Genomic DNA, 11,728 nt, shown 5'->3' with positions numbered 1-11,728 from the left:
TCAGCATGTGCCATTTGGCCTGCGGCATCGATATAGGCTGACCCGGGATTCAGACGAAGAGGCATCTGATAATGTTTTAATTGTTGGGTACCGGTCAGTTGTCGGGTTTGTATGGGGCTACGTGGAGGGGCGTCAGTTATGGGTTCCAGTCGGGGAGAAATAGGGCATGAGGATGTGGGAGCTTGGTTTTGGGAAAAGGTAGTAAATAAAACACTTCGAGCCGAGCTAGAAGAAGCTTGACCGGAAGTCTGAAGTGGCGCCAAATCAGGATATTCGGATCTAACGGGGGTTGGCTCTGGTTCCGGAAGGGGAGATTTAGTACGAGAGGGGGTGGATTCTGTACTGGAGGAGGAAGCGGAAGTGGATGAGGGCAATGAGGGAAGGGTTGCAGGACTTCCTGCATTTGCGTCACTTCCTCTTAACGGAAAGTAAGGGGGCGGCAAAGGGATCTCGGACTCAGGGGGCGTGTCCAAAATGGGCCTAACACCAGTCCTAGTGGACAAACAAGTCCTAGCTACCATGAGGCGACATTGCTCCTCGTGGCATGTCTGAATCCATTTTGGCGAGTCATTTACGGCCTGTCTCCAACAATCAATATAAGGAAACTGGCCGTAAAGTTCAGGCCTACCCGATACAGCCACGTGTAAGCGCTGTACCAGAGTTGGATCCAAACTGCCACGTGGCGGCCATGCCGCAACCAAAGTAGGCCACTCCCTAGTACACAAAGTGACCAAACGTACAGGAGACATTTTAACCCCAAAATCACAAGTTTTGAATCCCTTTTTAAAATTCTTCACCATACAACCTAAGGGATCCGGAATTGTTGACTGCGACGCGCCCATACTTATCAATGGAACGTCGTTGACAACGAATTCTATGCACGCGTACTATTCAACAATCACACCCGTTTCCTCTGGCAACAGCACCACGTGGTACAGTTACCAAGTGAAACGTATACAATAACACAATAAACACTCAGGGAATTCCCGTACACACACAGCTGTTACACCAGTCACTAGATAATCAATATTATGCCCTTTGGCGAAACTATACAGTCACCCACGCTATAATTCTCTATATACGAATTACCCGTCTATAACACACCCCAGTAACATCGTCTTTTACAAATAGCGGTTACAGTACGGTTAGCATAGGTCAAAGCACAAGTTAAGGTCACAATACAATTATTAGTGGTTATGGTGTTAAACATGCAATAGACGACAATGATTAGTACTTATATACAGTGTCAGTAAATATACAGGGTTATGGTACCGTGCACTATAATACAGCAACACACTATTAACACTCTCGCTAGACGGCTGAGCTCGCGCTATCTAACAAGATATACACTTTACTAAACAATCTTTATCACATTTACAATTCCCAACTAAACTATTGGCCAGTACCTTGAATGGACTACCTAAAACTATATACACCCGTTTTGGTTAGCCACACTGCCCAAGCACCACATATAGCGAGCTAGAGGACCGAATTTACACAGACGCCTCTTAGTCGATTACTATCAAAAATCTAGTGGGTTCCAAATTTACACGCCTTCCCACTTAGCCAAGATAGGTTGAGAGCTAGCGAACCGAATTTACACAGGCGCCGCTTAGTCTCCCGGTCCCTCCGACCTAGCGAACGTAATATACACCCTAGAACGCTAGTCTAGACAAGACACCGGTGTCCGGCTAGGGCTATTTACACAGGACCCCGCCTGACTAACCAAATCAAACGGTCTGACTAAAGAGCGTTCGATTGAGCGGTGCGCCTTCGCTCCTTCCCTCCGACAGAGGGGGCAGATTCCATACACAAATAACCCCTTATGGGCCTACCGCACAATCGGTATACCCCTAGTGGGTCTGCCGTCTAAAACAGCAGTTGTCTTACCTCCTCGTTCCTGAACCTGAGTTCATCGACGGGGACACCCCAGCACTTCTTACGTAGAGGCCGATGATCTCCTGGACAACAGACCAGTGGCGCCGAGACGAAGGGAGGTCCACGCAGAAGTTCAGGGGTGCAGCCGTAGAGAACGTGGGCAAAGATAGACCGTCTCACGCCTCTGCCTCTCAGCTACCGTTGAACGATGAGCTTCCCGGCCAATGCACCAAATGATACCGGAGAAACTGACGGAAGCGAAGCACAGAGAGATGGACACAGGTTTCTTCAGGAAGGAAGAGATTCTTTATTGGATCACCGATCGGGACTCAGAGGGACTAGCGTCACCAAAATACAACAAGTTCTGAGCCCCGGACAATAGTGCAGGCTCCTTATATAGGCACATAACTCCTCCCATATTAAGCTCCACCCGCACATTCTCTTGACCAATCAATACAAATAAGAATTAACTTCCTGCTTGACCGCATGGCTTGTCCAGCACAATGGAGGAGGGGAATACTACATCCTGTATTCTTGCACATGCTCCGTACACTACTGATCGTATCTTGCCTCGTGCAACCAACTGATCGATACGTCAGCATATGCACGTACACATGCCACGTGGTAATCTCGGCCTACTAAATTTATTTTTACCGAGATTCCACCACAGTGTGACATGTCACGATTCCCTTTTATTCCAGACGTTTGGTCCTTAAGGGGTTAAGGTCACCTGTACTTCCTGACTTTTCTGCCCACCTCCCAACAGCTCTTGCATTGGCAGAAAATGTTAGACCAATGACCAAGCAGGCACAGGCAGAAAGACACCTGAAATTACATCCAGCAAAAGCAAAGTTGGAGTACCCATTTAGAAACCAATATACAGGGAGTGCAGAATTATTAGGCAAGTTGTATTTTTAAGGATTCATTTTATTATTGAAAAACAACCATGTTCTCAATGAACCCAAAAAACACATTAATATCAAAGCTGAATATTTTTGGAAGTAGTTTTTAGTTTGTTTTTAGTTATAGCTATTTTAGGGGGATATCTGTGTGTGCAGGTGACTATTACTGTGCATAATTATTAGGCAACTTAACAAAAAACAAATATATACCCATTTCAATTATTTATTTTTACCAGTGAAACCAATATAACATCTCAACATTCACAAATATACATTTCTGACATTCAAAAACATAACAAAAACAAATCAGTGACCAATATAGCCACCTTTCTTTGCAAGGACACTCAAAAGCCTGCCATCCATGGATTCTGTCAGTGTTTTGATCTGTTCACCGTCAACATTGCGTGCAGCTGCAACCACAGCCTCCCAGACACTGTTCAGAGAGGTGTACTGTTTTCCCTCCTTGTAGATCTCACATTTGATGATGGACCACAGGTTCTCAATGGGGTTCAGATCAGGTGAACAAGGAGGCCATGTCATTAGATTTTCTTCTTTTATACCCTTTCTTGCCAGCCACGCTGTGGAGTACTTGGACGCGTGTGATGGAGCATTGTCCTGCATGAAAATCATGTTTTTCTTGAAGGATGCAGTCTTCTTCCTGTACCACTGCTTGAAGAAGGTGTCTTCCAGAAACTGGCAGTAGGACTGGGAGTTGAGCTTGACTCCATCCTCAACCCGAAAAGGCCCCACAAGCTCATCTTTGATGATACCAGCCCAAACCAGTACTCCACCTCCACCTTGCTGGCGTCTGAGTCGGACTGGAGCTCTCTGCCAGCTTGTGTGTCTTGTTCAGTGGTGGTCGTCTTTCAGCCTTTCTTACCTTGGCCATGTCTCTGAGTATTGCACACCTTGTGCTTTTGGGCACTCCAGTGATGTTGCAGCTCTGAAATATGGCCAAACTGGTGGCAAGTAGCATCTTGGCAGCTGCACGCTTGACTTTTCTCAGTTCATGGGCAGTTATTTTGCGCCTTGGTTTCTCCACACACTTCTTGCGACCCTGTTGACTATTTTGAATGAAACGCTTGATTGTTCGATGATCACGCTTCAGAAGCTTTGCAATTTTAAGAGTGCTGCATCCCTCTGCAAGATATCTCACTATTTTTGACTTTTCTGAGCCTGTCAAGTCCTTCTTTTGACCCATTTTGCCAAAGGAAAGGAAGTTGCCTAATAATTATGCACACCTAATATAGGGTGTTGATGTCATTAGACCACACCCCTTCTCATTACAGAGATGCACATCACCTAATATGCTTAATTGGTAGTAGGCTTTCGAGCCTATACAGCTTGGAGTAAGACAACATGCATAAAGAGGATGATGTGGTCAAAATACTCATTTGCCTAATAATTCTGCACTCCCTGTATATTATCTCCGTCCATTTGTCAATTTTGTATATCTTGGTTTTAATCCTGTACTTCCAATGACAATTCTTCACAATTATTGATTAAATGCATAGCCATTAAAATGTTTAAAAGAAACAAGCACCATAACCACTACATCTTGCTGTGGTGGATATGGTGCTAGGTGTGACCTGTTGCTCCCTAAAAGTCGGCGGTGGACACATACTCTCCACTGGAAACTTAGCTCACTGGGCTTAGCTCATTGGCTGAATGTGGTCAGCTAACCCTCTCAGCAAAAAAAGCTAGACCTGCTCCTATTTAGGAGCTTCCAACTCTTCTTCGAGCAGAAAGTAGGACTGGAATGGTACCCAAAAGACCCCAAGTAAAAATTAAAACTGATACTAAACTGTTCAGCTCCTTACATGGGGGGCCCAGGATACTCCTGGCACTCAGTGGCGTACATACCAGGGTCGCAGGGGTCGCGGCTGCGACCGGGCCGGGCCCACCAGGTCGCCCCTGCGACCCTGTATGTACCCACTGGGCCAGCCTCTTCTCCTGGGGGCCCCAGGAGCCGGCCACCTCAGGGCCCCCTGAGGCTGGCCCTGCTTACACCCGGCGGGCAGTCAGGCTGGCCGGTGCGCGAGGGAGCACTCTCCCCTGAGTGCTTCCTCTTCAGCTCCCTCGCGCACCGCACTGATACCGGAGCCGGAAGATGACGTCATCTTCCGGCGCCGGCATCCCTACGCGGCGCGCGAGGGAGCTGAAGAGGAAGCACTCAGGGGAGAGTGCTCCCTCGCGCACCGGCCTGACCAGCCGCATAGGAGCCCAGCAGCACCACTGGACCCCAGGGAATCCCCTCAGCACTCCAAAAGGTAGGGAGACTGGGGGGATTAAATTAAAAAAAAAAAACACGTGTAAGTGTGTGTTAGTGTGTGTGAGTGTTAGTGTGTGTGTGTGTAAGTGTGTGTGAGTGAGTGTGTGTGTGTGTGAGTGTGTGTGTGAGTGAGTGTGTGTGTGAGTGTGTGTGTGTGAGTGAGTGTGTGTGAGTGTGTGTGTGAGTGAGTGTGTGTGTGTGAGTGAGTGTGTGTGTGAGGGAGTGTGTGTGAGTGTTAGTGTGAGTGTTGGAGTGTGTGTGTGAGTGTTAGAGTGTTAGAGTGTGTGTGTGTGTGTGAGTGTGTGTGTGTGTGTGTGAGTGTGTGTGTGTGAGTGTTAGTGTGTGTGTAAGTGTGTGTGTGTGTAAGTGTGTGTGAGTGAGTGTGTGTGTGAGTGTGAGTGTGTGTGAGTGTTAGTGTGTGTGAGTGTTAGAGTGTGTGTGAGTGTTAGTGTGTGTGAGTGTTAGTGTGTGTTAGTGTGTGTGTGTGTGAGTGTTAGTGTGTGTGTGTTAGTGTGAATGTTGGTGTTTGTTAGAGTGTGTGTGTCTGCTAGTGAGTGTCAGTGAGTGTGTTACTGTGTGTGTCTGTTACTGAGTGTGTTTGTGTGTGTGTGTGTGTTAGTGAGTCTGTTTGATGTCTGTTAGTGAGTGTGTGTTTGTCAGTGAGAGTGTATGTATGTCTGCCGCTGAGTGTAACTCTGTCAGTAAATGTGTGTGTCTGTTAGCTAGTGTGTATGCATTTGTTCGTGAGAGTGTGTGTGTGTGTCTTCAGCACTTACCTTTCTCCAGCGCCGGACTCCCATGGCGCTGGGGATCCCTCCGCCTCTCAGCTCCGAATGCGCATGCACGGCAAGAGCCGTGCACGCATTCAAACCGCCCATAGGAAAGCATTACTCAATGCTTTCCTATGGACGTTCAGTGTCTTAAAATGGCTATGCTTTCAGCTGCAGGGTTAAAACTAGAGGGATCTGACACCCAGACCACTTCATTGAGCTGATGTTATCTGGGTGTCTGTAGTGGTCCTTTAAGTGTAAGTGCATCTGCATGCACTGGCGTACATACCGCGGTCGCAGCCCTGCAACCCCTGCGACCAGGTGCCCGCCGCCATGTGTTGCTGCCCCGGCCCGCGCAGAGTAAGCGCAAGGGGGGGGGTCCACGGATCAATTTTCGCACCGGGGCCCCATGGGTCATGTGTACGCCACTGCTGGCACTATAACCATTATAGCGCGCTGTAGTGCTTATGGTGCTTAAAGTGTTACTCTAGGGAAATAGATATATAAATAGATATATAAATAGATATACATTTTTTTTGTTTAAGCAATTTTATAACAATTGAAGGGAAAGAAAGAGAAAAAAAATGGGAAAAGGGAAAGAGAGAGGAAGGAATGAGAAAGACAGACAGAGAAAGGGGTAAGATAGGGAAGAAAAAAAAAAGAGAAAAAAAAGGGAAAAAAAGCAAAAAATCACACTAAATTCTTGCATGCATTATGCAACTCTATTTAGAGCTCAACGCAGACACAACAGGGTGTTATTTGTTTGTTCTGTTTCTGTTTTGTTTCGATTCAATTTGATTCGATTTGATCTGATCTATATGTTTAGATTTAATTTGATTGATTTAATGAGCAGTACAAATATAATATGCCCCCACTGAGACATAGACAAACTAACGCATCGAGCAACCTACACGACCACGTCCGAAACACGCTAAAACAATGTCGTACACTACACAAAACGAACGCGGACACAAACACACTCACCCAACACACAGACCACATATATAGCCGACATAGTTGGAGGGGCCATCTCGACGAGATACACAAAAGACCCAAGGACACAATACTAATAGAAAACATAGACTCCGCACCACCCGCCTGATCCCAACAAACCCTGCAAAATCCACAGCAGTAAGCACGGCAAGAGGCCAAGACGAGCGGGACTACTGCTGGGACGGACAGGAGAGATAACATACAGGAGATATGCCACACACAACTACACTACACTACAATCTCAAATAAAAAACAACTTCACACAGCCCTAAGTAAAACTCAAACACAACACCAACAATCCCAAAAGGCGTGACGAATAGACGTAAACGCTAGCACACGCAAAGCACACAGGGACTAACTGGACGCATCAAACCCACGACAAACTCCAAAAACGTACCTGGACGCCTACCACAACATCTACATAAAATAAGCATGCACATCCAGACATGCACAAATCGCAACGTAGGACAGATAATCAAAATGCATAAAGAATACCAAACTTGCCTCTGCGCAGGCAACCAATGGCTTATAAAGCTGTACCGAGATTCATGCCTCTGCGCAGGCACCTGCACGCTACCGAAAAAACAAAATAAAAAAAATAAAAAAAAGTTTGTTAACCAAGCTTATAACACGACTACAATAAAAATATTTAAAACAAAGTCGAGAACAGGCATAAAACGTTATTTAACTTGACCTGTTATAATTCAGCGTAGACAACAGTGTATATACTTCGGTTCAGATTAAGCTAAAAATGTTACTGCTAACATATGCCGACTGCAAAATAGGATACGGAGAATGGCTTATTATTGCTAATGTTGGAACGGATGTGTAATTTGACATTTGCCTAACCTTTGTTATGTTACTTGTGTTCACATACTTTAACCTTTCCGCCTTATTAGGCTTTGACTGTTCTAATTTGATACATAATGCACTTTGGGGCATATGCTTATGACGTATGTTTATCATGGTTTGTTTACCTCCCCTGCGTGGGATGACTGCTTTTCCTATGAACCAATAAAATTATTTAAAACAAATATAATATGCAAAGTACTTGTCATTCACCCTTAACCTCTTTAGTTCTCTACCTGCTGTGATTTGTTTTTAAAAAGCTTATACTATTGTTGAAGGTTGAATGCATTATGATGATTAGAGAAAAAGGTTAATTAGAAGGATGGATAATATACTTTATTATGTATTTTTGTTTTACAACGATTCTCACTGGTTTTTGCTACACATGTGTAATTCGTTTTGGTCCGAATATGAATTCGGACGAATTTCGGACAATTCGGACATTCGGGTACTTCCAAATGTCCGAATTGCCAAAGTGCCGAATTGCCGAGGTCCCGAAGTTCCAAAATTACAGAATTTCCGAAGTGTCGAAGTGCCGAAGTTCCGAAGTGTCAAAGTGCCGAAGTTCCGAAGCACAGTATTGCCTAAGTACTAATATACTTACCCAGTGAAAGAAGAACCTAATGTCCTCCCCCCGGCCCCCACACCTACAGTAAAATAAGGTGGGGGACCTAAAGTCCTCCCCCCTGGCCCCCACCCCTGAGCGGCGGGTGGGGGCCCTAAATACTAATAACGGGGGGACCTAATGTCCTCCCCCCTGGCCCCCACCCCTGAGCTGCGGGTGGGGGCCCTAATTTTTTTTTAAACTGAGAGCAGTCCTCTTAAAGACACATGTGCTGTGTAATTTAGAGCCAAGTTCTAGGCTCTATACAAGGTGAGCAGTTTCATTTATTCACCTATATATATTGGTACTCCAGACTTACTATACTAGATGTTGGCATCTGTCACTTTTCTAGAGAGAGGATCAAAGTAATCACCATCTAAAGGATCCGTGTCTTCCTATATACACGTCTGCCAGAGTGATCTGAGCCTGTCCTCTTTAGGCTCAGAACCTCGTGAGTGAATCCTTATTAAGATACCTCACTCAACACTTTGTAAAACATCCTACACTATTTGCTTTCTATTCCCCCCTTAGGTTACCGAAAGTTACAAGGGGGGTAAGTTATATATTGTTTTAAGCACTCCACCTTACACTAGTATTGGTTTTATATCACTCAGTTCATCCAACTAACTTTGCAAGTGCCGGGTTGTGAGAGGACGGCACAGTGGTGGTAGCAGCTCCACAAATTCTATTTTTTAAAATATCTCTGTAAGTGCCATTATACACAAATTCTACTATTTCACTAGCAGTCACAGGCTGCTCACTGTTTACTAGACATGCCCCTACTCGCGGTACAGCGAGTAGGGGCAAAATGTACTAATACTAAGTAATTTTTACTCAGTATTAGTAAATTTGGCTGAAAGATCAATTTAGGTCTTTCAGCCTTTTGGTAGATAACTCCCTAATACCGTGGGAATTAGGGAGTTATCTACCAAGCGGCTGCAAGAGAAGTCCCGAGGTGCTGAAGTCCCGAAATTCCGAAGTTGCTGAATTTCCAAAGTGTCGAAGTTCCGAAGTTCCGAAGTCTTGAAGTGCCGAATTGCCAAAGTCCCGAATTGCGAAAATCCCGAATTTCGGGATGCCGAGCCGAACCGAACCGAAAATTTTCCCCATGCACATGCCTAGTGTTTGCTATATGCACCACTTTATAGTGGTGCATATAGCAAACACTAGGCATGTAGGTAATTTCCCACTCAAGAATTTTTTTTTGAGGGGGCTCTGAATTGGACCTTTAAGTTTTCCCTCCCAAGGCTGAGTATTCAAGAATAGATGTTGGCCTTACCAATTCAAGAACAGCCTCACTGTTGGCTCTTAATGATAAGAGCTTTTTGTATATATTTATATATTTTCTTTATTTCATATTTATTTATTTACTTACTTATGTACCCAGTTCCTCACCCCTCATCCTTGGAAGGAAGTGCTTATATGAGATCTTACTTAATTGCTATTACACTTGATATGGAGAGGCAGGGAAAAATGTCAAACAAACACATGCTGCCTTTCTTACTTAAAGATATTTTAGGAAGGGACCAAATACGTTTACACTTTGTTAAGCTTCAGCTGTGCCCGCTAGATTGGTGCTTTTCATAACTTTTTAGATTTTTTTTTTTTTTTTAATTCTTTATTTTTGATGTGCATAGGAGTAACATACATTTTTGCTATGCCACAACAGCAAAAGCAAACTTAGGAGTAAACAATGAGGTTAACAAAGTGGGCATATTGGCATTACTGTGCACTTTTTTTTTAGGAAATAAAACAGAGAACAACAGTTAGCTTGGTCCTGTAGTTATTGTTAAATAGCTCGACAGTAGCTGCTTATTGCTATAAGTAAACAGAAGGATGCTGGTAACTAAGAGAAGCAGACAATATCGTTATCCCTCTTTACATGCCATGAATTTTGCACGTATGAAACGCTTCATACCTAAAACGGGGTATGTTGGGTACATTAAGACAAGTTAAAGGAGGTATACGGAAGGTTAACATACAAGTTTAGATTATTGGTAATGAGCCGCATTGCAGTAGCATTAGGCAGTGTGAGGGCAGGTATCAGCAATGAGAAGTATTTAATTGATAACAATAAGAAAAAAAAAATAAACAAAAGTGTAACATGCAGGGTTTGGTGTTCTTATAGTGGCCGCCTATGAGTACGCATTTTAGGATCAAATGTCCCAGGAGGCTTACATTCCTACCAAGGTAGGCAATAGTATTACAGGCTGTATGCTTTTTAAGAATAGATCTGACCGGTTAGAGCACATTGCAAACGTTAACTATCTATCCTAAAGAAATGACTGCAAAGTTATACAAGAGTTACAAGAAATAGACTGTTTTAAGCCTGCAGCTATGTCTAGACATATCAACCAATATCATAGTTTAAACTGCTAACGTGAGTGCATCAAATACCACAAGTGATAGAGTTACCGAAGGAGATCACTGATAACTGTGTTTTTAACTACTGGGCGTCTCAGAGTATGCACATATTAGCATTCAAATGTGTGGTACAGGCTAGTTCTTGGAACTCTGCATTAGGTTGCTAGTCTACTGCAAGTCATTACATTGAAAAAGTGTGTAGAGTAGGTGGGCGGCGAGCCCAAACTAAAACAAAACATGTATTTCTTTTGCCGTTGAAGCGCTGGTCAGCATTCTGTGGTCAAAGTCCCTGGTCGGTGGCCTGTCTTGGCCAGCATCCATCTCTCAGAGTCAGCCGATTCCCTGCGTGGGCTTCTGTAGTACAAATGTGCATAGTCCATTATGCGTGGGCTTTTCTCTCCCCGTATGTCCCTTAGGCTTTACCCAGGTGTGAGATAGTGGTGTGACATTCCTCTGTGCGCGATGGGTGTCGCAGTGAGTCTGGCCGAGAGTGGAGTTAGCGGCTTGGATGGAGCAAGGTAAGTCCATTCCCCTACCCCGGGCCAGTAGCAGGGCCGACACCTTGGGTCCACGGTCTTGGCTGTCGCGAGGGGCCAGGTCTCTCTCCCGTTGGGAGTGGCTGGAGGTGCGGGTGGTCGGCCCCTGAGTGCGACGGCGAGCCCTCCACCAGTGTGGGCGATGTCTCAGGGTTGCGCCCGGCTTTGCCTTCAGCCTGGGTGGACCAAGAGTGGAGGGGACAGGCTTTTATAAGAACTCTGGGCCCGAGGGGGATCTCAGTGCCATCCGGCTCTCACCTCTCCGGTCCGCCCCCAGTGGTTGTGCTGTTCTGATCGTGCAGCTGTGTTTCAGGGCTCCCCTGCGCTGTGGTGGTGTGAGTGGGCATAGTTTGCTTCGTAGTTGCCGCCAGAATTCCCGAAAGTGTTTGTTCAGCCTGGCGAGTATGTCTCCGGAATGTGGGAGCCATGCCTTCTCTGCCCTTTTGGCTTGGTCGCATGTCTGCAGGACTGCTTGTACGGCTTGTCCTCGTGGTTGCGTTTGGGTCTCTTCTCCCAGCAGGGACCGGTATGAAGAGTCCGGCCTGGTAGGCTTGTGCTTC

This window comes from Pelobates fuscus, chromosome 4, assembly GCF_036172605.1.
Source record: "Pelobates fuscus isolate aPelFus1 chromosome 4, aPelFus1.pri, whole genome shotgun sequence".
NCBI classification, from domain to species: Eukaryota; Metazoa; Chordata; class Amphibia; order Anura; family Pelobatidae; genus Pelobates; species Pelobates fuscus.
Note: the sequence above shows the minus strand (reverse complement) of the source record.